The sequence below is a fragment of the Rhinatrema bivittatum genome, chromosome 2, assembly GCF_901001135.1.
Source record: "Rhinatrema bivittatum chromosome 2, aRhiBiv1.1, whole genome shotgun sequence".
Classification (NCBI taxonomy): Eukaryota; Metazoa; Chordata; class Amphibia; order Gymnophiona; family Rhinatrematidae; genus Rhinatrema; species Rhinatrema bivittatum.
The window spans coordinates 447,188,163-447,213,473 of NC_042616.1; the positions used below are offsets into that span (position 1 = coordinate 447,188,163).

Consider the following 25,311-nt stretch of genomic DNA (forward strand, 5'->3'; position numbering starts at 1 on the left):
GCTCGTGCCAATCAGGTGTCTTGTGGTACTGTTGCTTCTGCTGCTGATGCCTGCCAGCAAATTTCATAAAAACTTGCCTTAAAAACCTCAGAGTTAGACTAAAAAATAGAATGCATTGATTCCATTGACTTTAATAGAAATAAATGAAATGAATGAGTTTCTGATCCAAACCAAATGAACCCAACAGATCAACAAACTGAACTGAAAATCTGAACTGAACCCAAAATGTTTTCCTTGCATACCCCTAATGTAAGATTCTAGATGGAGCAGTGGAAAAGGTTATAATAGCAACCACAGAAAAGTTTCCCAGGATAGAAAACTAAAGCAGCAAATGTCAGCCTGCGGGAGGTCTCCAACATAGGCGAGCAAGTGGTGGAAGCAGGTTTCTGCATGCCAGGAAAGATCACTGCAAGTCTACAATCCCCCACCATCACAAAAAAAAAAAAAAGAGAGAGAAAATCAGGATAAGAATTGAGAGAAGGCAGTCAAAATATTAGCAGTGGGAATGTGAAAAGATGTATCTTGCCTATTACTTTGTACTCAAAAAAATAAAAATAAGAATTTCAGGGCTAGCAGGACTCCAGGGTAGCATTTAGAGAGAAATAACTTACTAGTATTACTTGTGCCTATGCTCAGTGGCATTCCCTCCTCTACCTCTGTTAGATCTGTCTGTAAACATACCCTGCTTATGCTGAATCAAAACCAAAAAATACATCATTTTTAAAAGATGAGTATTCCAAGAATTCTCAAGTTTGTTTTTAATTAGAGATGGATTCCTGAACTTCTTTGTCCTAGGCAAAAAAAATTTGATGCCAAAGCTTGTTCCAAAGAGTACTGCATTCTCTTTGTGGGGACCTTCACTGAGTTTACACAAAATTAACACAATGAAAAATATCGGTAGCATGAGAATGAGTTTCAGTGTCATTTCACAACAGGAGTATGAATCTTGTTTTTTTTTTATTTTATGTTTATATATATAAGGGAGTACTTATATGTAAAAAGTTCATGGAATACAGATGCAACTTCATCTGTCTATAAAATGTAGCTAGGCCTAAGACATGGAAAGTTCAGGGACATGTGAGCATTTATTCCTGTGAATTATTGTTTTACATTTTGAAACTTTGCAGAACTGAGCCTATAATTTCATATGGTGAATATGGATCAAAAGTCTATTAAGCTTGACCTTTTTTCTATTTTCCTAAAAAGCTATTTCCACATGGTAATGCAGGAGAAGACAAAAGTCCCACTGTGCATCTATATACAATTATGTATTACAAGGAATAAAAAAAGGTTCTTGATGAAAAATGTTGGGTTTGATGTTTCCAAAATATTTTTTATCTCTGAAGGGTGAACAGTAGGATTTTATTTAAAATCATCTGTTGTAAAAAGGGGATATTCAACAAATATTTGAGCAAAATAAAATATCTAGCATGGGCTGAAAGAATATTTGGCTGGCATAAGGTGGAGAGCCACCATAGGCACTATACTTGCATTACCTATGCCTGTCAGCTGACCTGCCTGCAAGGTCAGCTGACCTTGCAGGCAGCTGACCTTGCATACATAGGTCAGCTGCCTGACCTATGTATGCATAGGTCAGGCAGCTGACCTATGCCGATGGCCGAGTGCAGAAGATCACTCCTGGACCCCCGCTGGACCACCAGGGGCTTTTGGTAAGTCTTGGGGGACCCTCCTGACCCCCACAAGACTTGCCAAAAGTCCAGCGGGGGTCCAGGAGCGACCTCCTGCACTCGGACCTTCGGCTGCCAGTATTCAAAATGGCGCCGATAGCCTTTGCCCTTACTATGTCACAGGGGCTACCGGTGCCATTGGTCAGCCCCTGTCACATGGTAGGAGCACAAGATGGCGCCGGCCATCCAGTGCTCCTACCATGTGAGAGGGTCCGGCCAATGGCACGGATACCCTGTCACATGGTAAGGGCAAAGGGCCATCGGCGCCATTTTGATTAGTGGCAGCTGACAGCCCGGGAGCGGGAGATCGCTCCAGGGACCCCCACTGGATCACCAGGTACCTGTAAAAAGTTTTTTGGGGGGGGGTCAGGAGGGTGGGGGAAGCTAAGGGATTAGTTTTAAAGGGTTGGGGTGGGTTTAGGGGTTATTTTTGTGTGCCATTTTTCCCGCCCTCCACCAAAACGATAAGAGAACCCCCACGATCAATATCATGGAGTTTTCCTATCATTTTGTGGGAGCCCCCGATTTGACGATTTTGAAAATATCGTCCGATATGTTCAATCATCCAAAGCCCGATTCACATCCCTATCAATTAGATATTTCTTGAATAAATCAATCACAGGCATTTGGGGTATGACCGGAAAGTTAAGAACCCTTATGTTTAAACTGCCAAGAGAGTTCTCAATATTTTCTACTTTTTTATGTAACACTGTCTCGTGTTGAATAACTTGTTGCTGATGACTCTCAACCATTTTGATTTTCTTTTCCATCTCACACACCTTTTCATCCTGAACATCCAACCTTTTCACATCCTCAATGCCTCGTTTATTTGATTCCATACATACTTTTGATAAATTTACAATAGTAACCTCAATAGCAGACATTGCTTCCCATAGGGCTTCCATTGTTATTACTGCTGGCTTTACAAGAAAGGGGGTTAATTCTTGTGCAGACTCACCCCTTCCTGTGGCTCCAGTAGCAGTGTCCCGTTCAATTCCCAGCGACGGTGTATCGGGGATGATGTCTCTCAGCCTCGGGGGTAGATATCCTCCCAGCTGAAGTGTTCCTCCTGCTTCTGCCATTTTCTGACCTCCTTCCACCACATGGCTTTCCGGCAAAACTTTTAGTGTAGACTCCCATTTCTCACACTCTCGCTGGGGCGGGGACGGCATCTCAGGTGCTCCAGGGCTAAGCGAGATTTCCTCTGCCAGTGATAGGGATGCTCACTCCCTGTCCTCATCCAATGCGGCACTCGCCCCCGGCTGATTCGGCGTTAAGGGGAAGAAGGTTGATATAGTACTTTGTCATGCTTCAGAGGTCTCCGTAGCAGCCTGACTCTCTCGGAGCCGGGCCTTACATTTAGTATGCAGCATTTGTAGATTTTTCTTATTATTTTAATAAGGAATATAAGTTTTCAGCAGAACAACCTTCTCCCACTTCTCATTCGGCTGCCATCTTGGATTCCGCCCCCCACATCCTTATTCTTGTGCACGCACAGGTATGTATATGCGTCCTTCCTGGATTCTTAAAATTCATGTTGCTCACACACGACCTGCATACACTCATATAGGACCGTTTTTGCAAGAACAATACGTTTAAAATCTAACTTTTAGATAGCAAAGCTTTCCTTATTCTGCCTTCTTAAGAATGTGTTATGGATTTTTCCTCTCAGATCTTGTCCAAACCTCTTTTAATCTCTACTCTGCTAATTGCCTTGACCATGTCTTCTGGCAACAGATTCCACAGCTTGATTGTGCCCTGAATGAAAAAATATTTTTTGCTGGTTGGGCCTGGTATCATGGAGTGTCCCCTTGGTTTAGTTGGTTTTGAAAGGATAAATAACCATCCTTATTTACCCATTACACCCCATTCTTGGTTTTATAAACTTCTGTCATTTCCCACCTCAGTGACTATTTTGCAAGCTGAACAGCCTTAGCTTTTGTAGCCTCTTATCATAGGAGAGTTGTTGTATTCACTTTATTATTTTTGCCATCCTCCTCTGCACCGTTTCTAGTTCCTTTATGTCTTTTTTTTAGATGGAGTGACCAGAGCTACTTACAATACTTAAGGGACAGACACAGCATGCCTCAATACAGAGGCAATATGATATTTCCTATATTATTCTCTATTCCTTTTCTAATCATTTCTAACATTCTATTTGCTTTTTTGACCACTGCCTCTGCACACAGTACATATGTGTATGTGTGTGTGTGTGTGTGGGTGTGTGGGTGTGTGAGTCTGACAGAGACATTTTTGCACACAGTGTGGAAGGTAGACCTAGAAAGACAGAGACTGAATTTGCTGCTAACTCTGCTGCTTCTCAAGTTGGCTCTGTGCCTGTCTGTGAACTAGATTGAGTGAGAATGACAGACACGCTCATTCAGTACTAGAATAATACTGTGAGTGCTGGTACTGTATCAATAAATTCTGTTGTGATATCAGAACCCCCAGGAGGCACTTCAAATTCCTACATGCCACTGGAAGGCAAGGGCAGAGGAAGGAATGTAGGGGCAGAGGATTTGCTGAAGAAACTTTTTTAGCTGCAGAAAGCCAGGAGTAGAAGCCAGCTCAAACCATAAGAAATTGAAATTGGGAGAGAATGTGCCACGACCACCTGTTCTCCCTCTTGTTTTTGAAAACTACTCTGCAAGGGGGGTCCCTCCCACTTTGGTGATCCGGGCCAGCGGTAAGAGATAGAAATAGGGGCTCTCAATGCTACTTACAAGCCCTCTTACCTACTAGGTTAAGAATTTTAAGTCACAAGATCCACCTAGTCCAGTCTCTCAGAAGTAAGGGGTAAAGCAGGGATAAAGGAAAGGAATATACAAAAGTATAAAGGATTGTGAGTTTCTGCTTTTTAAAAATTTATTTTTCAAACAAATGTTCTGACAAGTTTGTGTTATATGAATTTCCTTATTCCAAATGTTGCAGCAAGAATTAAATTAACATAATTCTAATGCTTATTCTCTATTCCTGCAGAACTGATTCTACAAATGTGATTTTATGAGATAAAAATGATGTTTCTTTATCTTAAATTCAGCAAAATCATTAATTTCATTCAGCTGACCTACTGAACTTCAAAATAAGTTGATATTTTGTATTTCCCTTTTTATTCTGCAGGTATTCTAGACTTCTTCAGAATGCTACTAGGGGTAAGCACGAGATTTCCTATAGTATAGACTTTTAATCTTCTTTATGTGTTTTTCTGTGTTTTGTGTCTTTCTTTCTCTTGCCATCTAAACAGTTTTCTGTTATTTTCATTTGATATGCATACAGGGAGGGTAACTTTAAAATGGGCATATGGGTACCCATTTATACATGTATATGGGCACATAGCCAGATGTGCTGCAATTTTATATTTTGCATGCAGGTATGTGCAGGTTATAAAATAGGTTGGACATGAGTATGTGTGCTCCTAATTCTAAGCATGTACATGCACAGCAGGGAAATATAAGCTTTGAGACAAGTGAGTCACTTTTATAACATGCATGCATCCAGGACATGACCAGTTTCACCAGTTCATCTGCCAGTTTGCCAGTCTACAGCTAGGTCCTCAAGACCCCCCTGGTTCTTTAGCAGGCATGCCCCCCCTCCCCCAGTTTATCCAGATCCTTCAAGCACTTCATACTGTAGATGGCTGGAAATAGTTTTAAACCGAATTAAAGAAGATTGTATGTACTTAAGCTGGGGAACCTCATATAGTGCCAGTACTAGGCTATATGAAAATGCCTATATGGCTACTTGTTACAAAACTCTAGCTCCAACTCGTGGTTATTAGAGTAAGGTTATAATCATTGGTAACCCCAATGATTGGTAATCATTGGTAACTGGGGTTACCAATGATTATAAACTTAATCTAATAACCACGAGTTGGAGCTAGAGTTTTGTAACAAGTAGCCATATAGGCATTTTCATATAGCCTAGTACTGGCACTATATGAGGTTCCCCAGCTTAAGTACATACAATCTTCTTTAATTCGAGCTAGACTTCTTTATATTTTATGGTTGATTACATAAGTGTCTAGCATCTTCTGGACCTTTTTGTTGAGTATGGAAATAGTTTTATTCAGATTTCTACTTCATCCATAGCAGAAGTAATTTTGTGCTGAAAGTGACTTGGATGCATACCTAGGCATGTAGTTACATACAGGCCGATATAGTACAGTGCGCTCCGCTGGAGCGCACTGTACTATATCGGGTTAACAGTGCGCTCCGCTGGAGCGCACTGTTAACCCGCCATTGGACATGCGTTTTCGACGTGCTAGCGTTACCCCTTATTCAGTAAGGGGTCGAAAATCCGCGTCCAACCCCTCCGAACCTAATAGCTCCCGCAACATGCAAATGCATGTTTATGGCCCTATTAGGTATTCCCGCGTGATTCAGTAAGTAAAATGTGCAGCCAAGTCGCACATTTTACTTTAAGAAATTAGCGCCTACCCAAAGGTAGGCGCTAATTTCTGCCGGCGCCAGGGAAGTGCACAGAAAAGCAGTAAAAGCTGCTTTTATGTGCACCCTCTGACTTAATATCATGGCGTTATTAAGTCGGAGGTCCCGAAGGTTAAAAGTAAAAAAAAAAAGTTTTTTAATTGAAGTATGCCCGAAGCTCGCGGGTTGAAAACCAGACGCTCAATTTTGCCGGCGTCTGCTTTCCGAACCCGTGGCTGTCAGCGGGCTCGAGAACCGACACCGGCAAAATTCAGCGTCGGCTGTCAAACCCGCTGACAGCCGCCGCTCCTGTCCCTAAAGAGATGCTAGGGATGCGCTAATGTCCCTAGCGCCTCTTTTGACCTGTTTCTACCGCCAGACCTAATTTGCATACTGAATCGCGCGCACAGGAGAGCGGGTGTTCGCCCGCTCTCCCGCGGACTTTACTGTATCGGCCCGATAGATGCATGTCTCTTGGCTCTGTCTCAGAATGCCCATTCCCCACCAAGATTCCACCCCTATTTTCTCTGATGCAAGAGATGTGCACATTGGTACTTGTGCGCGTATGTGGCAGGTTTATAAAATCAGATGGGCACATTCATGTGCTAGATGCACATGCATCTCCCAATCTTGGTGTGGATAGGACTAAAAAAATTTAAAGTAATAAAAATAGTACTTACCATGAGAAGGAGTTCAATGGGAGAGAGGAGCTGACAGGTAGTTGATATACAGGACTTGATATAATTACTGCTAATAAAAACAAACAAACACAGATCTAAAGAAAGACTGTCATGGTGTTTCTGGGGTCTACTGTAATCCTAGAAAAGTGAGAGATAAGAAAGAGTTAACTAAGGTAGTTGTTCTGCCCTGGTGAGGCATTGAAATGTTTCTATTACAGAATGTAACATAGTAGATAGAACAGAGGTATCCGGTTGCCATGGAGAAAAGCAGCTGTAGTGCCGTTTTGAAGCTTTGGTTCTGACTGAGCTTCCTCAGCAGAAGACACAGTTACAATCAGAGGGGGAGGGTGCTGTGTTTGAGTTGACCCAGTAAGAGATAAAATTGTTGCCATTTAGACATAGACAGCTGTTTAGCTGTGGTGTCGAGGACACGGCAGGAAAATACACAGCTTTAAAAGTAAATAGAATGAAAGACAGAGGGAAGTTTACCTGTTAAGTTACAGTAGAGACAACCTATTAGAAATGTTTTTGAAGTGCTTTTGACCCAACGCAACTCCCTGCAGGTGGTCAAAAAGAAGAGCATGCATCTGAGCCGGTATCTGCACTTTAGTCACTTGGAGAATGTAAGCCATAACTGCACGCCAGACGTTCTGAACTTTGGGACAGCTCCAAAACTTATGACCCAGGGTGCCTGGTGAGAGAGCGCATTTCTTGCAAATGGGTGAGTGGGGTAAGACCGAGACGAAGTGCTCAAATTTGAGAGTAAGAGTAGCGCATGAGGAATTTATATTGAGTTTCGCGTAAGTCCTGACCACTCACAATCATTGGGATACGCTTGAAGCTGAGAGCGCATTGCGCTACTGTCATGTCTAAGGGAAGCTTACTTTGCCACTGTAAAAGGAGCTCTTCAAAGTTTAGGGGAGGCTTCAGTTGCATCAGGAGCTTTTAATAGTAAGAGATAGAGTGTGGGGCTGGATCCTCTATATCCAGCATGTCAGATAGAGAGTCTCATTGGACGCTGTTCCAATCTTGAACTCGGAGGGCTTAGACATAGCTGTGAATTTGTAAGTAGGCGAATACATGTGCGGTGGGTAGATCGAATTCCTCATATAGAGCAGGGAAGGTCTTGACACCTCCATCCTCAGGAAAAAGTTGTCCCACCCATTTAAGTCCACACATGGCCCACTGTGAAAAGGGACTCCTTGCGAGCCCAAGCGTAAAGCCTTATACAGTATATGGTTTTAAATTTGATGATACAGACATTTATATTGAACTATCATTGAAAATGACTCGGTTTAGTTTGGGGAAAAAGATATGACTAAAGGTCGAGTTTAACTGTTAGATTTTTGTCTACGCTCCTCCTCAAGAGCAGGATATAGTAAGAGTGCCTCAACCAAATCTCTACAAATACTTATTCATAATTTAGATGTATTGGAAGATTGGCGAAAACTATACATATTAGAAAATGAAGTATTCTAGTTCTCAGCCATCCAAAAAATTGCAATAGGCTTAATTACATGTTTGTGTCTTCTGGATTTATTAATCCAACCTATGAAGCAAGACATATAGACAGATGGATTCCGGACCCCTCACCATTATTACTAAATATTGAAACACCATTGGGGTGCAGTAGTAGCCCATTGTGGAAGGTAATGGAGAATCATGTGAAATCACAGATAGAAGTGTTATCTGTTATTAAATAAGTTACCTAAGATGGATGCAGTTCCCTTATAGGAAGTGTCACAGGCTACAATTAGGGGAGTGTAACTACACTTCAGACTTCTTGGAACAAACAGTTCTTCGATAAAAAAATTTAAAAAAAGGAGTCCGATATAAGTGAATTGGAGAAGTATATAGAAAGTTCCCTACCAGATACATGAAAGAAGCTTAAACTGATAAGGGAGGAGTATGTGTTTGAAATCAAAGTTCATATGAGCTTTCTTAAGTACTGTAGTGTAAGGAGTTATTTATATGCATCAAGGGTGTAGTCTGGACGTTCCAGTGGAGTTGCAGGAATTATATCTTGCACAATGCATTACATTCAGAGGATTCTGAAGTTCACCAGGATAATAGCAGCTTAGATCTGTTGCTTCCTGACCTCTGAACGTGGCAGAAACACAAAATAAACATGGGGAAAGTGTCAGTATGTGTGCAGAAGGAAGCGACGATTTGGGTCTGGCAGTGCAGCAGCTCCAAAATACCAAGGCAGCTGCTGAAATAAAATGTTTTCATACAACATTAAAAGTTATGGCAAGTGATATCGCCAAAAGGAAACAATGATTTAAATAAAGTAAATCAAATCAGTTGACATGTTATTGAATAAAATTCAGGACACTGAGCTATGGATGGCTGACACTGAGGATTGTTTATGCAGTATAAAAATCACATATAAAGAAACAGAAAGCAAAATTGCTAATTTTAGAAGTAGATTGGAAGAAAGTGACAGAAGGCACAGAAGAAATACTATAAGAATGAGTGGCATACCAGAACTGGCAGACGAAGGAATTAACCACTACTGAGATCCATCTTGAGTAAGCCGGAGGAATGAGAAAGTTACCCGGGTAAGTGTTCAACTAAATATACCTAGCAAATGTACAAGGGTAACTTTAGGACAGTGTTCTCTGCAACCGCACTGGCCTCGCTAAGTATAGCTGGGCTAGTGCTGAATATTGACGCTAGCTGGATAAGGCTTAGCCATGTCCCTGAAACATCTCCCTGCCCCCTGCCTCCTTTTATCCATTTAAATTTTAGCTCAGTGGTGACTTAAACTGCTTGAATTTATCTGCTTGCAGGCCGATACAGTAAAGTTCGCGGGAGAGCGGGCGAGTGCCCGCTCTCCCACAGCCGATACAGTGCGCTGGAGCGCACTGTACTGTATCGGCCTGTTAATGAGGTGCGAAACTTAAAGCTCGGGGTTTATAGGGGTAGGGACAAAACCCTCTTAATATCAACTTCATTGTGTTTAGAAAGAAATTACTGTTAGAGGGCTATGGAATTGACTGGCAAAAATCTTATAGTGAAAACAACTGACCACGGATTATGGAGCTCCTCTGCTACTGGTGACTCTAAAGGAAGGGCTCTCTTTCTCTCTAAATATATATGATTAGATCAAGAGAAATTAGTATGTGTAGATTATGCCAATGAGATTTTTTTTTTAAATGCAAGTTTACTTATGTTAGGAAAATCTGCTTGAGAGATGAGCTTAAAATATGACCTGCTCTTCCCTACTGATTACCTGGAAAGCTGAAACAAGAAAGTTTTCTGAGAACTATATCCTGCATTAAGCTTTTAAAATAAACAAGCTTCCCATGTGGATGACAAGCAGAGCCCAGCAGTCAGTAGTAGTGGAATGTAGGGATGTGAATCGTGTCCTCGATCGTCTTAACGATCGATTTCGGCTGGGAGGGGGAGGGAATCGTATTGTTGCCGTTTGGGGGGGTAAAATATCGTGAAAAATCGTTAAAAATCGTTAAAAATCGAAAAATCGAAAAACCGGCACATTAAAACCCCCTAAAACCCACCCCCGACCCTTTAAATTAAATCCCCCACCCTCCCGAACCCCCCCCCAAATAACTTAAATAACCTGCGGGTCCAGCGGCGGTCCGGAACGGCAGCGGTCCGGAACGGGCTCCTGCTCCTGAATCTTGTCGTCTTCAGCCGGCGCCATTTTCCAAAATGGCGCCGAAAAATGGCGGCGGCCATAGACGAAAAAGATTGGACGGCAGGAGGTCCTTCCGGACCCCCGCTGGACTTTTGGCAAGTCTCGTGGGGGTCAGGAGGCCCCCCACAAGCTGGCCAAAAGTTCCTGGAGGTCCAGCGGGGGTCAGGGAGCGATTTCCCGCCGCGAATCGTTTTCGTACGGAAAATGGCGCCGGCCATACGCGTATGGCCGGCGCCATTTTCCGTACGGAAAATGGCGCCGGCAGGAGATCGACTGCAGGAGGTCGTTCAGCGAGGGTTCCGGCGCCTCGCTGAACGACCTCCTGCAGTCGATCTCCTGCCGGCGCCATTTTCCGTACGGAAACGATTCGCGGCGGGAAATCGCTCCCTGACCCCCGCTGGACCTCCAGGAACTTTTGGCCAGCTTGTGGGGGGCCTCCTGACCCCCACGAGACTTGCCAAAAGTCCAGCGGGGGTCCGGAAGGACCTCCTGCCGTCCAATCTTTTTCGTCTATGGCCGCCGCCATTTTTCGGCGCCATTTTGGAAAATGGCGCCGGCTGAAGACGACAAGATTCAGGAGCAGGAGCCCGTTCCGGACCGCTGCCGATCCGGACCGCCGCTGGACCCGCAGGTTATTTAAGTTATTGGGGGGGGGGGGGTTCGGGAGGGTGGGGGATTTAATTTAAAGGGTCGGGGGTGGGTTTTAGGGGGTTTTAGTGTGCCGGCTCACGATTCTAACGATTTATAACGATAAATCGTTAGAATCTCTATTGTATTGTGTTCCATAACGGTTTAAGACGATATTAAAATTATCGGACGATAATTTTAATCGTCCTAAAACGATTCACATCCCTAGTGGAATGTGTGCGCCACCTACAGGATGAAGGTGTTTCTATGTAACCCCATACCCGGGTGCGGATTGCTACTCAAAGGGGCCAAAAAGGTATTTGGTTTACTCTTAAGGGGCTGGAACCTTCCCAGTCTAGCTTTACACGGTCTGTTCCTTTCAGGGTCTGGATCCTTTGTAGAATTGGGGGAGGGGGAGATTGCTCCCAAGGCACCAAGTGCTAAGGGTGACCCCCTTGACTCCTTGTTCTTGTCCCTGAGAGAGCGGTACTTATATATCCCAGTGTGTGCTGCCTGTACCAAACAAAGTCACTGGAGCCACTGTGTTAGTGTCCAAATAAAATCTTTACTGTTGAAAATGTATGAAAAATGGCACAACAAATGAATCCACAGCACTACAGAATCTTTCCTTTTACAGTCTCCTCCTCAATCTGTGCAGGAATATCTGATGCCAGAGCCAGGGGAACATCTGCACGCCAGGGCTAGGGAAAAATAGAGTCCCCAGGTAGGCAGGCTGTCCTTTGGATGGACCGAACACCCCTCTCCAACTGGCCAAAAATACCAGGTTACTGTCTCTGCTCAGAGAGAGAGAAATTATCTCTCTCCCCAGGGTTTTGGGAACACCGGATGGGTGTCCTCGATGCTCTTAGACCTTTCTTTACTCACAGTTACATGATTTCCTAGACTTCTTTGTTTCTTGTAAAGTCCCTTGACATCTTTCTTTCTGGTAGCTGGATCTCAAACTCAAAGTTTCTTCCTTTGAAAACCTTTGGATTTTCAAAGGAAAACCAAAGGTTTTCAAAGAAAGAAAATTCTGACTGGCTAAACACCGCATTACGATTACATGTCCCTCAAAGAAATCTCAGATCGGCCAATAAAGCTCTGCTAACCATTAGGGATGTGAATCGTGTGCCCAATCGTCTTAACGATCGAAATCGTCTGGCAGGAGAAGAAAATCGTGTTTGGCACGATTTTTTAGTTAAAAAATCATTTTTTTTCGATTAGTGCACACTAACCGGAGTTAGTGTGCGCTAACAGGAAGTTAGCGTGCACTAACCATTGTTAGTGCGCACTAACAGAAAATGATACAATTTGACACTTTTCAGGTCAGTTAAGGTCAGTTTAGGAATGAATATGTATTCCTATTGGCTGCCCTCTTATTTATTCATGTTACCAAGGTTCCCACTGACAATATATGGGGGATGGGAAATGGAAACAGTTGGTAGCTTGACAAAAAATGTAATGTGATCAGTCAATGTGACTAGAACTTGTGCCCTATCCCTGATACCGGGAGTGTTGTGATCTTCCTGCATGCAGTGCCGTATCCCTGATACTGGGAGTGTTGTGATCTTCCTGCACGTAATGCCCTATCCCTGATACCAGGGGTGTTGTGATCTTCCTGCATGCAGTGCCCTATCCCTAATACCAGGAGTGTTGTGATCTTCCTGCACACAGTGCCCTAACCCTGATACCGGAAGTGTTGTGATCTTCCTGCATGCAGTGCCCTATCCCTGATACCAGGGGTGTTGTGATCTTCCTGCACTCAGTGCCATATCCCTGATACTGGGAGTGTTGTGATCTTCCTGCTCACACTAGTGCCCTTACCCTGATACCGGGAGTGTTGTGACCTTCCTGCATGCAGTGCCCTATCCCTGATACCGGGGGTGTTGTGATCTTCCTGCACTCAGTGCCCTATCCCTGATACCGGGAGTGTTGTGATCTTCCTGCACGCAGTGCCGTATCCCTGATACCGGGAGTGTTGTGATCTTCCTGCACACAGTGCCCTAACCCTGATACAGGGAGTGTTGTGATCTTCCTGCATGCAGTGCCGTATCCCTGCTCACAAAGGGGATGGCCAATCCAGACCCCTCAAAGGGAAGGGCTGCATTTGAATGGAATCTCCCTCATCAACCATCCTGCTCTAAACTAGCTGACACCTAAGAACCCAGGACTTTCTGGTAGTGTGACTGTACTGTCTGCTACATCTATTATTCAGAAATTTGCAAACTAATTTTGAAGTCATAGTTGACAGTTCTGGAGATTAGTGGCACAATGTGCAACAAAGAAATTATGGTAAGTACAAATGGATTGCCATGAATTTCATGGAATGAATACATTGTGGGCTGGTGAATGAAAGGCAAGGATGGGTAATGGTCAGGGCTGGTGCAAGGGTATTAGGCACCCTAGGTAAATCTTACAGCCTGGTGCCCCCCATACACAATTTTAAATTATGCATTTATAACAACATATTTTACATGAAAAATTACATTCTGAGGTAAAATTAATATACACGTTGTTGTGATAATTTCATGCACTATTGTGATGCCAACAAGAAAACTTTGCATCTTAGAATTCATATGGCATCATACCTATTATGATATTTTGGCATGGTCCTCCTGTATCAGCACAGTACTATCTGCCAACACTCAAAGAATAATATCCTCTCCAGCAGTTCTCCTACTCCTTTCCCTTGCAGGTCACACCAGAAGCAGCAGTAGCTACTGAAGCTGTCCTTACGGTCCTCTTCCTTAGGGCCCACAACTAGTCTCTTCTCTCTCTCTCACAAACACACACCAGTCACATCCTCAGGACCAGTTTCTCTCTCTCACACACACAAGCACACACATACCAGTCATCTGCCTGATCAGTCTCTCTCACACATACACACGTCAACTCTCTGGCCAGTCTCTCTCAATCACACGCTCTCGCTCTCACACACAGGCTTTCAATCATAAACATGCTCTCTCTATTTCACTTACACACAAGCTCTCAATCACACATGTTCTATCTCACTTATACCATAAACAAAAAACAAAAAAATCCCTTGAGGACTACTGCTAACAGGCAGAAAACTATTTTATAAACACTCTACAAAAAACATTTTTTTAGTAAAATTACGGGAAATGGTATCAGATTGTAAAAGTGCTCCCAGTCTCATGGGCTCTTGCCCTTACAGGGCTACAACCCTTCTCATGTTTTTAGCACTATTGAATCACGTCATCTACCTTTTCCAAGTAAAATTTTTCTTTTCTCCGTATCAACTGTGAAAAATATAACCCAACTTACCCAATAAAATTACTTATTTAAAAATCTTATTCTTACATTCATTTGTATGAAACCCTCTACTTAATCACTTATCTTTTTATGATGCATATACTGCTTAATTCTCCAGCTAGTTTTTTAAATCGCCTCCTTGCTATCAGCTGTTCTTCCGCCCGACATTGACAATGTTTCGGCGCGCCACTCGCGCCTGCTTCAGGGGCTTACAACTAAATGCCTATAAGAAAAGCAGATTTTTTTTTTTTACTTAATTCTTCTCTGTAATAACAAATTTTTAGACAGTTCATTCAATGGTACTTATGATTCAGCTCAGCTCAGCACTACCATTCTGATACCACAATGTCTTCAAACATGGCGCCTAAACGCTCACTGACTTTCTTGAACGGAAATGGTTTTTTTATTTCATGTCATGAATAGTAAAAGCACCTATTGGCATGGCTTCACAAGAAGACCGACCAATCAACTTCTCTGTTGAGACCTGCTGGAGCCACTGTGTTCAATCTAAAAATCCACCTCTGTTCACGTTGCAGTAGGTGGAGATTTAAATCGCCTCCTCGTTCATCCTGTTGTATTACTTCTAACACTGTGCTTTTTAAACTGTAAAAATCGTGTGATTTCTCTAGACAGTGCTGTACCAACGGTGCCTCCATTTTATTACATTTTAATGCGCTTTTATGTTCTATTAAGCGAGTTTTCAAAAACCGTGTTGTTTTGCCTATATATAACAGACCACATGAACACCATATAGCATACACAACGTTGTTAGAATTACATGAAGTTCTTGCTATAGGTTTAAACCTACTAAGTTTCTCCAAGGGTATATTAATGTTAGAATGGGCCAAAGGGCACATGGTACAAGACCCACATGGGGAATGACCCTCTCGTTCTACCTCCTTTCTTGGGGACATCCTAAAATGTGATGTTACCACACGATCTTTTATATTAGACCCTCATTTAAAAGCGATCATCGGTTGTAGATCAAAAACTGGATGTACTTGCAAGACATTCCAGTGGCGTCTTATGCTACGTGCTACTTCGTTAACCCCTAAAGAATAAGGCAACACACATGTGAGGCGCTGTGAAGTAGTTTTTTGATGAGGTTTTAATAGATGTTCCCTGTGGTTCCACCTTGCTCTTTTACAGGCTTGTTTTATTATTTTTAAAGGATAGCCTCGATCTAAAAATCTCTGGCACATCTCCTTTGCCCTGATCTTATATTCCCCTACTGTTGAACACAATTTTCTTAATCTCAAAAATTGGCCAAAAGGGATACTGTTCTTTAATGGCAATGGATGACAACTTGAATACTCTAATAATGTATTCCGATCTGTTGGTTTTTGAAAGATCGTAAAAAAAAAATTTGCCATCTTTTATTGAGATTTTTATGTCCAAAAATGAGACCGAATGCTTGTCAAAATTATATGTAAATTGTAAAGCCTGTTCTCGAGCATTTAACCATTGAATAAATTCTTTAAATAGAACCTCAGTCCCTTGCCACACTATAAAGATGTCATCGATGAATCGGCGCCATACCAAAATATTTTCTTGGTATGGGGAGCTTGGAAGCCACTGTGATTCAAAGTGTCCCACATAGAGGCTAGCGACACTCGGAGCCATCGTGGCTCCCATCGCTGTGCCTCCTACCTGTTGGTAATAGATGTTATCAAACATAAAAAAAAAATTTTTCAAGGCCAAACTAGCTAATTCTACTATAAAGGACATTGGTGGACGAATCCTGGATGACTGTAAAGTTAATTGGGATTGAATCACCTGCAAAGCCCCTTCTTGGGGTATATTTGTATATAGCGACACGATGTCAACTGTGGCTAAAGCTACCCCTTCCAAAGGAATATTTAAAGTTTCCAAAAAATGAATCAATTCTCCTGAATCACGTACATACAATGGCAAAGAAGGTATTAGAGGGCACAAGAATGTATCAACATATTGCGAGAGCGGTTCAAGTAATGAACCTCGTGATGAGATGATGGGACGTCCTGGAGGATTCGCCAGATTCTTATGAATTTTGGGAAGATGATGAAAAGTGGGCACTCTAGGATGTTCTAATTTCAAAAAACGAAACTCTCTTTTAGTAACCCAACTTTGTGCCAAAGCATCTTCCAAAAGATTATCTATATGCTCTTTCAGCTGTGCTGTAGGATTTTCAGCTAATTTTTCATAGAACTGTGAATCGGCTAACTGTCGTAATGCCTCTGCTCTATACGAATCTTGGCTCATGACTACCACCGCTCCCCCCTTATCAGCACTTTTTACTACTATCGTCGAATCTTCTTTTATTTCTCGCAATGCCCTATTTTCTTGAACAGGTAAATTGAAAGATTTTTTTATTTTAATAGATCTTTGCATCTTATCTATATCTTTCTGTACCAACTTTGCAAAAGTATGTATGACTGGATCAATATTACCTGGAGGACACCAGGCAGACTTTGGGAATACCACCGATTCATCTCTCTCATCTAGTGTGTTTCTATCAAAAAACAATCTTAATCGTAAGTTCTTTAGAAATCTCTGAAAGAACTTACTTATTTCAAAATGGTCATAATGCACTGCTGGTACATATGTCAACCCTTTTGCTAACACTTGAACCTGTGTGTGAGTTAAAGGATGTGCAGATAAGTTTATTACTGTTGATTCACAGGTCTCCCTTTGCCTTGTGACCGTGTCCATCTCTTCTGCTGTCTCTGCCCTATAGGAGGATCTTGAGTATGTGGGTGAAATTTGACCTTGCGATCTTGTTTGGCATCTGTAAAAGGGGTAGTTGTTGATCCACCATTCCCAGAGGTTTTTTGACCCCGAACTGTCTCATCACCTGAAGAATCTTCCGAACTTGATTCAAACATTTTTTTCTGACCATATGTTCTCTTAAGTTGGGGGTTCATCCAATAATAAATTGAACCTTTTTTATAATCTTGCTCATCCCTAACGAATTTACTGGTTTTGCCCTGCTTAACCTCTTCTGTAAATTCACTGATGGTATCCTGAAACTCTTTCAATTTAACCTCAAAATTTTCCAAATTTTGATTTTTAATTTTTTCTAATAGCTGTTCATGTTCTACCTGTAAAGTTTCTGCTAACATCTTAGCTCTCTCAATAACCAAAAGCATTAGGTCAAGAGAGCATTTGTTAAGGATTTGGTTCCATTTCACAAGAAAATCTTCAAATTCTACATAGAGTTTTGGTTCTTTCATTATACGCAAACCTCTAGGGATCCGCTGGACTCTACAGTATTCTATTAATGTGCCATAATGTAAATTTGTTCTCACTATCCTCTTATTTAAACGAGTCAAATTTTCCCAACTTTCTCCTTGATTCCCTGGCATAAAAACTGCCGGTGCTGACAAAATTTCTTGCAAGTGGTTTGCGAAAAGCTGAATGTGTCTTCCCATTGAGTGGGCATCTTGATTTACTCTCGGCCAAAAGTTTTTTTTATTCTTTCGAATTCAATGAATTTATTTAGAATAATGGCTCACTTCCTCAAAAATTTTTACCATAAACAAAAAACAAAAAAATCCCTTGAGGACTACTGCTAACAGGCAGAAAACTATTTTATAAACACTCTACAAAAAACATTTTTTTAGTAAAATTACAGGAAATGGTATCAGATTGTAAAAGTGCTCCCAGTCTCATGGGCTCTTGCCCTTACAGGGCTACAACCCTTCTCATGTTTTTAACACTATTGAATCACGTCATCTACCTTTTCCACGTAAAATTTTTCTTTTCTCCGTATCAACTGTGAAAAATATAACCCAACTTACCCAATAAAATTACTTATTTAAAAATCTTATTCTTACATTCATTTGTGTGAAACCCTCTACTTAATCACTTATCTTTTTATGATGCATATACTGCTTAATTCTCCAGCTAGTTTTTTAAATCGCCTCCTTGCTATCAGCTGTTCTTCCGCCCGACATTGACAATGTTTCGGCGCGCCACTCGCGCCTGCTTCAGGGGCTTACAACTAAATGCCTATAAGAAAAGCAGATATTTTTTTTACTTAATTCTTCTGTGTAATAACAAATTTTTAGACAGTTCATTCAATGGTACTTACGATTCAGCTCAGCTCAGCACTACCATTCCGATACCACAATGTCTTCAAACATGGCGCCTAAACGCTCACTGACTTTCTTGAACGGAAATGGTTTTTTTATTTCATGTCATGAATAGTAAAAGCACCTATTGGCATGGCTTCACAAGAAGACCGACCAATCAACTTCTCTGTTGAGACCTGCTGGAGCCACTGTGTTCAATCTAAAAATCCACCTCTGTTCTGTTAGGTTCGTGGACCCTTGGACCGATCGGAACCAGATGGTGAGCCGCTGAGTGAGGTGACAACGGAGGTCCCGATCGGAAGGCGGCAAGGACGGAGTTGTGAGTGGCTGGAGGGAGATCCCGGAAAGCCCTATGCGACCAAGGGTCGTGGCAAGGAAGGATGAAATGGTGGAGCTGGTACAATGGTGAGAAGATCTTCGCCCTGGAAGCCGAGCCTCCCCCGAGAGGAGCTCGTAGGAGTTCGGCGCTGGGACTTAGGAGATTCACCCTGGAAGCCGGCGTCCCCCCAGGAGGAGCCCGTAGGGACCCGGCCGCTGGGACTTAGGAGAGCCCGCGGGGGCGGAGTCGGACGGAGTCCAAGGTTGTCGCTCACCAGTCCGGGGTCGTGTACCAGAGAATCGTCGCTTGCCAGTCCAGGATCAGAAGCCAAAGGATCGCTGTAAGCCAAACCAAGGTCCGAGAGCCGGGAGTCGTCGTAAGCCAGTCCGAGGTCCAGAGCCAGAGGGATCACCGTAAGCCGCACCGGGGTCAAAAGCCAAGAATCGTCGTAAGCCAGTCCAGGGTCAGAAGCCGAGAATCACTGTAAGCCAGTCCAGGATCAGGAAGCACAGGAAATCAAGAGGGTACAAGAACGCAGCAACTAGAGACAGGGTAAACCTGGTAACCTCGTTGCAAGGCAAGGAAGACTGGTAACTGCAGGGCTTAAATAGCCCTGCAGCGTCTGACGTCAGGAAAGGAGGAGCTGGCCTTTCCCGCGCTGGGCCCTTTAAGGCCAGGGCTCTGCCACGCGCGCGTGCCTAGGGGGCGGGGCTAGCCGCGGGAGGACGCCGGCGGTGAAGAGGGAGCCGGCGCCTGGTGCCTGAAGGCCCTGCCGCCCCGCATGGGGTTGGGCCGCGAGGAGAGAGCTGCGCCCGGGGTCCCGAGGGAGGAGAGGTGGCCGCGGGCCCGCGACGGGGTGAGTGGCAATTCCGGGGCCACCCCGGAATCGCAACATGTTCACGTTGCAGTAGGCGAAGATTTAAATCGCCTCCTCGTTCATCCTGTTGTATTACTTCTAACACTGTGCTTTTTAAACTGTAAAAATCATGTGATTTCTCTAGACAGTGCTGTACCAACGGTGCCTCCATTTTATTACATTTTAATGCGCTTTTATGTTCTATTAAGCGAGTTTTCAAAAACCGTGTTGTTTTGCCTATATATAACAGACCACATGAACACCATATAGCATACACAACGTTGTTAGAATTACATGAAGTTCTTGCTATAGGTTTAAACCTACTAAGTTTCTCCAAGGGTATATTAATGTTAGAATGGGCCAAAGGGCACATGGTACAAGACCCACATGGGGAATGACCCTCTCGTTCTACCTCCTTTCTTGGGGACATCCTAAAATGTGATGTTACCACACGATCTTTTTTATTAGACCCTCATTTAAAAGCGATCATCGGTTGTAGATCAAAAACTGGATGTACTTGCAAGACATTCCAGTGGTGTCTTATGCTACGTGCTACTTCGTTAACCCCTAAAGAATAAGGCAACACACATATGAGGCGCTGTGAAGAAGTTTTTTGATGAGGTTTTAATAGATGTTCCCTGTGGTTCCACCTTGCTCTTTTACAGGCTTGTTTTATTATTTTTAAAGGATAGCCTCGATCTAAAAATCTCTGGCACATCTCCTTTGCCCTGATCTTATATTCCCCTACTGTTGAACACAATTTTCTTAATCTCAAAAATTGGCCAAAAGGGATACTGTTCTTTAATGGCAATGGATGACAACTTGAATACTCTAATAATGTATTCCGATCTGTTGGTTTTTGAAAGATCGTAAAAAAAAAAAAAAAATGTTGCCATCTTTTATTGAGATTTTTATGTCCAAAACAGAAGCACCCTTCCTGCCTCATATACACACCACACACAGACACAGAAGCACCCTCCCTGCCTCACATACACACCACACACAGACACAGAAGCACCCTCCCTGTCTCACACCACACTGACACAGAAGCACCCTCCCTGCCTCACATATACACCACACACAGACACAAAAGCACTCTCCCTAGCTCACATACACACCACACAGACACACACAAAGGCCCCCAGTTGAACAGCTGTCTTCAGCCTGCCAGCCTTGTCTCCGGCGGCAGCTGACAGCACTGATCTTCTTTTCTTCGGCCCCCGCTGGCCTGGTCTCCAGCAGGTGGTGGCTGGGAGTGACATCACTCTCCCGGGTTCTAGCGGCAACACTTGGGCTTGTCTTCACTTTTTTCAGCTGCCGCCAGCTTGGGCTCCGACAGTGGCTCACGGCTCATCTTCCTTTCTTCAACTCTTGCAGGCCTCTCTTCTGGCCCTGCATGGCTGTCTTGCGGCTGTGGCAGGATGGCTCTGCTGCGGCCCCGCAGGTTTCTTTTCGGGCAATGCGCCAGCAGACCCTCTTCTTCTCTTTGTTTGTGCCTAGGGCACCCCTAAGTTTCGGCACCCTAGGCACAGTCCTAGCATGCCTAGTGGTTCCTCCGGCCCTGGTAATGGTATGAATGAGTGCTGGGTGTTTCTATAAGTGTAGGTGGCTTAGTGTTAGGACTTGTCAGTGTAAGTATGAGGAGAGCATAACATTTCACTTCAGCACCCACACTGAAGGGCTGCTGCAGTGGTAGACTACTGGGTTCAGTGTAGGGAATTTTGTGTTGGAGTTTTAAGGAGAAGGTGATTTTTGGGCCTTCCAGCCTCTGCATTAAGGGCCCTGCAGATAGCACAGAATGCTGCTGCACGTATTATGATTGTTGTCTCATGGTATCAGCATGTGAACCAGTTTAGAAATCCCTGTCATTTGACAAAATGATAAAGGGGATGGAACAGCTCCCGTATGAGGAAAGGCTGAAGAGGTTAGGGCTGTTCAGCTTGGAGAAGAGATGGCTGAGGGGGGATATGATAGAAGTCTTTAAAATCATGAGAGGTCTTGAATGAGTAGATGTGAATCAGTTATTTACACTTTTGGATAATAGAAGGACTAGGGGGAATTCCATGAAGTTAGCAAGTAGCACATTTAAGACTAATTGGCAAAAATTCTTTTTCACTCAACGCACAATTAAGCTCTGGAATTTGTTGCCAGAGGATGTGGTTAGTGCAGTTAGTGTAGCTGGGTTCAAAAATGGTTTGGATATATTCTTGGAGGAGAAGCTCATTATCTGCTATTAATCAAGTTTACTTAGGGAATAGCCACTGCTATTAATTGCATCAGTAGCATGGGATCTTCTTGGTGTTTGGGTAATTGCTAGGTTCTTGTGGCCTGGTTTGGCCTCTGTTGGAAACAGGATGCTGGGCTTGATGGACCCTTGGTCTGACCCAGCATAGCAATTTCTTATGTTCTTATGTTCTTACATTCAATTTAAAATCTTATTATTCAGTTTTAAGGTACTCCATAGTATAGTTCCTTTGGTTTTTCTTACCAGAAGGAGTGTACTAACTTGCTGGGGAGGTTCAACGAGATTGATGACTAAAGGTTAGGGTTTTGATTCCCCCAGATGGGAGCAGCAAATAGTGTGCTCTAGCAATATATAAACCCTTGCCACCATTTTAGGGTGTGGATTTTAGTTCTGGATTTTAGTTTGGATTTCTTTTGTGGATTCTTAGTTCAATTTTTCCTGAATTTCCATGTTGTGGAACAGCCCTACTTATGCAGTCCCTCTCTTGATTTTTTTCCAGGGAAAAGAACTCTGAGGGTCTTCTTCACAGAGGCCTGGATAAAGAGAGTTGGAAACAGAGTGTCTGAACCCCAGAGTTTTAGAGATGTTTGCTGTTGCAGGTCCAATGTTATGGAATTCTTTACCAGAAGATCTTTGCTCTGAAGGATGCATAAATGCCTTCAGGAAAAAGGTTAAGGGATTCCAACAGGTATTCGAAAACTGTAATTAACTCCTGGGTAGGATAGAATCCTGATACGGTCCTGAAAGGCTCATAAAATTAAAATAGACCCTATCTGCAACAAGTTCTCCATGGATAGCTTTTAATTCTGAGGTCCAGGTCTCCCTGTGGGGGGAAGAATAGCTTCAAGGCCCTTTTGCATTCATCAACATTCACAGTCCTTTCCTCAGTCTCCGTAAACAGCAGTAATAATTTCTACAGTTATTAGCAGCAAACATTACACTGAGAAGCATTGTGGTTTCCAACTTCTTTACTGGTAGTTGATTAAATTGACTGAAGAATATTTACAGCAATTAGATTTTAAATTCAGGAACAGTAATGAAGATGAAAGATGAATACATTTGGGATCTCACTCTTTTAGTAAAGTCTTTGAATTTATGAATGCCAATTTTTTAACAATTGATCTCCTTTTCTTTCCAGTTACTCAGATTGAAGAGAGCATAAATCCTTCCAACTCAAGTTTATTTCAAGCCTCTCCTCACTGTAGAATGGTTAGAATTTAGTCCCATGTTATTAATCAGTATAATTCTTGTAGTCTTCTTAAATATTTTAGATCTCCTTCTAGAGATACCAGGGGGCACTCTCCTCTGAAATGCAGTGCACCTGAGTCAGTCAAAAAGATAAGAATTGAACACTTCCTTCACCTCTTTCCTTCTGGTAATGGACAGGGATTCATTTCTCCTTGATGAAACCTCCACTCCTCAGGCTCTTCCTTTCAGTGTATTGTCAAACTGATTCCCTTGTACCAAGAGCACTCCGTTTTTAAAAAAGATAAAAAATAGAACCAGACTTAAACGAGAGAAAAAAATAAAATAAGACAAGAAGGGTGGAAAACTTGCTTGCCTCAAAAATGAGGAGATAGTTACTGAAGAAAGACTGTTCTATCCACTGGAGGTGAGACAGAGAGCAGCAGAATCTTCCCTACCCCCTGATCTAACCTTATACAGGGACTCTCCAAATCCTCTGTGAAGGGGTACCAAGGCTCAGTAAATACAGGCAGAAATAGGTCAGTATTAACAGACTGACCCACAAAGGGCAACAGCAAAAATCCTCTCCAATAAGTTAGCAAAAATAATTTACAGAAGAAAGGCATCCTACCTTCAGAAAACCTAACTAAAAAACCATGCCCTAAAATGGTGGCAAGGGTTTATAAACTGCTAGAGCACACCATCTGCAGCTCCTACTTGTGGGAGTCAAATCCAAACCTCTCTTCACTAAATCTCTCTTAATCTTCCCAGCTAATTAGTACACGCCTTCTGGTAAGGAAAGCAGAGGTTCCTTACACCTATAAGATTTGATCAGATCAGTAACAGATTGGTAGTGGCTTAGTTTATTGATTGATTTTACTATATTTTATTTTATGTTTTTAAATTATTTGTGTTAGTATTTGTGAAATTACTTCATATTGATTAGGTATGTTTGTTATATTATTACACACCTAGAATTTTAGATGGATGGACTAGAAATGTTTTAAATAAATTTTGTGCTAGTTTCTCTAACCTTGCCCAGTAAAGCTACAACCTTGTACTGAGCAGATTAGGACGTGAGAAAATCACTTTTATGACCATTAGATGATGGATCTCAGTGTTTTTGAGTATGAGGTGATATATTTGTATTTGGGAGGAAGTTTTGTTCCTGCTGAAGAGAGGGGAAAGAAGAGATTTTACTTTCTCTGTTGTGATTTTTGGATCCTTCAGCCTGAAAGATTTTAATAATTTCTGAGAAGAGATTTGGGAGTGTAATGAATGCCATCTGGAAAAAGAAGACCCCTCACAAGTTTCTACCACGAAGAACAAAATGGAGAGGTTTGGAGATTATGGACTCAAGAAGTAGACCACGAGAATTTTGGAAGGGAAAAGCCACCATTGATAGGAGATTCATTCCATCTTAGTCAATGTAATTTTCCATCCCGAAAAAAAAAAAAAGGGGATCTCTGGGAAGATATCAAGGGACACAGACTCAGATTACGTTTGGAGTTGAATTGTATGTTATCAATTCATTACCATTGACCAAGTCGGATAGTTAATTTATTTTTTTAAACATCCTACTCAAGTGTCCAGTCTATTTGGAACAGGTAATCTTGGAGATTTAAGGGACTGAGCTGATACCCAGAAAGAGTCCTAGAAGTGTATCTTCCTCCCATCACTCATAGAATCTGCATCAGCGTTTGAAGAGACTTTCCACTGATATTGAATGTGACCCCCTTCGTATTATATGGTCACCACTAGAAGAGGGGCTACATAACACATGGTATATTTTGTTCTCCTTTCTATTTAAACTGGTTATCAATTATAAAGGATGACACTAATGGAGACTGGTAGAACTGAGTGTATATGGTTTACTATGATTGCATTGCATTGTGTACTGTGTGAGGCCTGGGAAATGAAGCGTAATGAGACAGGATGGATAAGGGTACAGATGAATGATGCATGAATGATACATGCCATATTATGCAAGATATTGCAGTTTTATTTCTCAGATTTAATTTCATTTTCTATTGAGTGTTGATTGAGGGCTTTTCCGTGAATATAACAGTCATATTTATTTTAATCACATTTTGCAGACCTTAAGATTACAAATAGGTAAAGTATTGAGATTTAGAATAGAGATAAATGACACACATAAGTGATTTGAAGTTTTAGGGGCTAGTTCTACTATCTTGTTTTCACATTTATTTATGTAAGGACTAAGGGAATTTCTGCCTCATATTAATAGTGACTGTGCCTATCATGTTTTTCCTTTATTTA

The 25,311-nt window shown here is 42.4% G+C and overlaps 1 long non-coding RNA gene across 2 annotated transcripts in view; it reads left to right on the plus strand.

Moving 5' to 3' along the window:
* LOC115084920 overlaps positions 1-25,311 on the plus strand; it is a 64,997-nt gene that overhangs the window by 15,433 nt on the left and 24,253 nt on the right. Inside the window, exons 2-3 of one of the 2 annotated variants that reach the window (XR_003854669.1) lie at positions 4,809-4,840; positions 7,356-7,513. This is a non-coding gene — a long non-coding RNA (uncharacterized LOC115084920). The remainder of the gene's footprint in view (positions 1-4,808; positions 4,841-7,355; positions 7,514-25,311) is intronic. The other variant, XR_003854668.1, reaches the window with a different exon arrangement.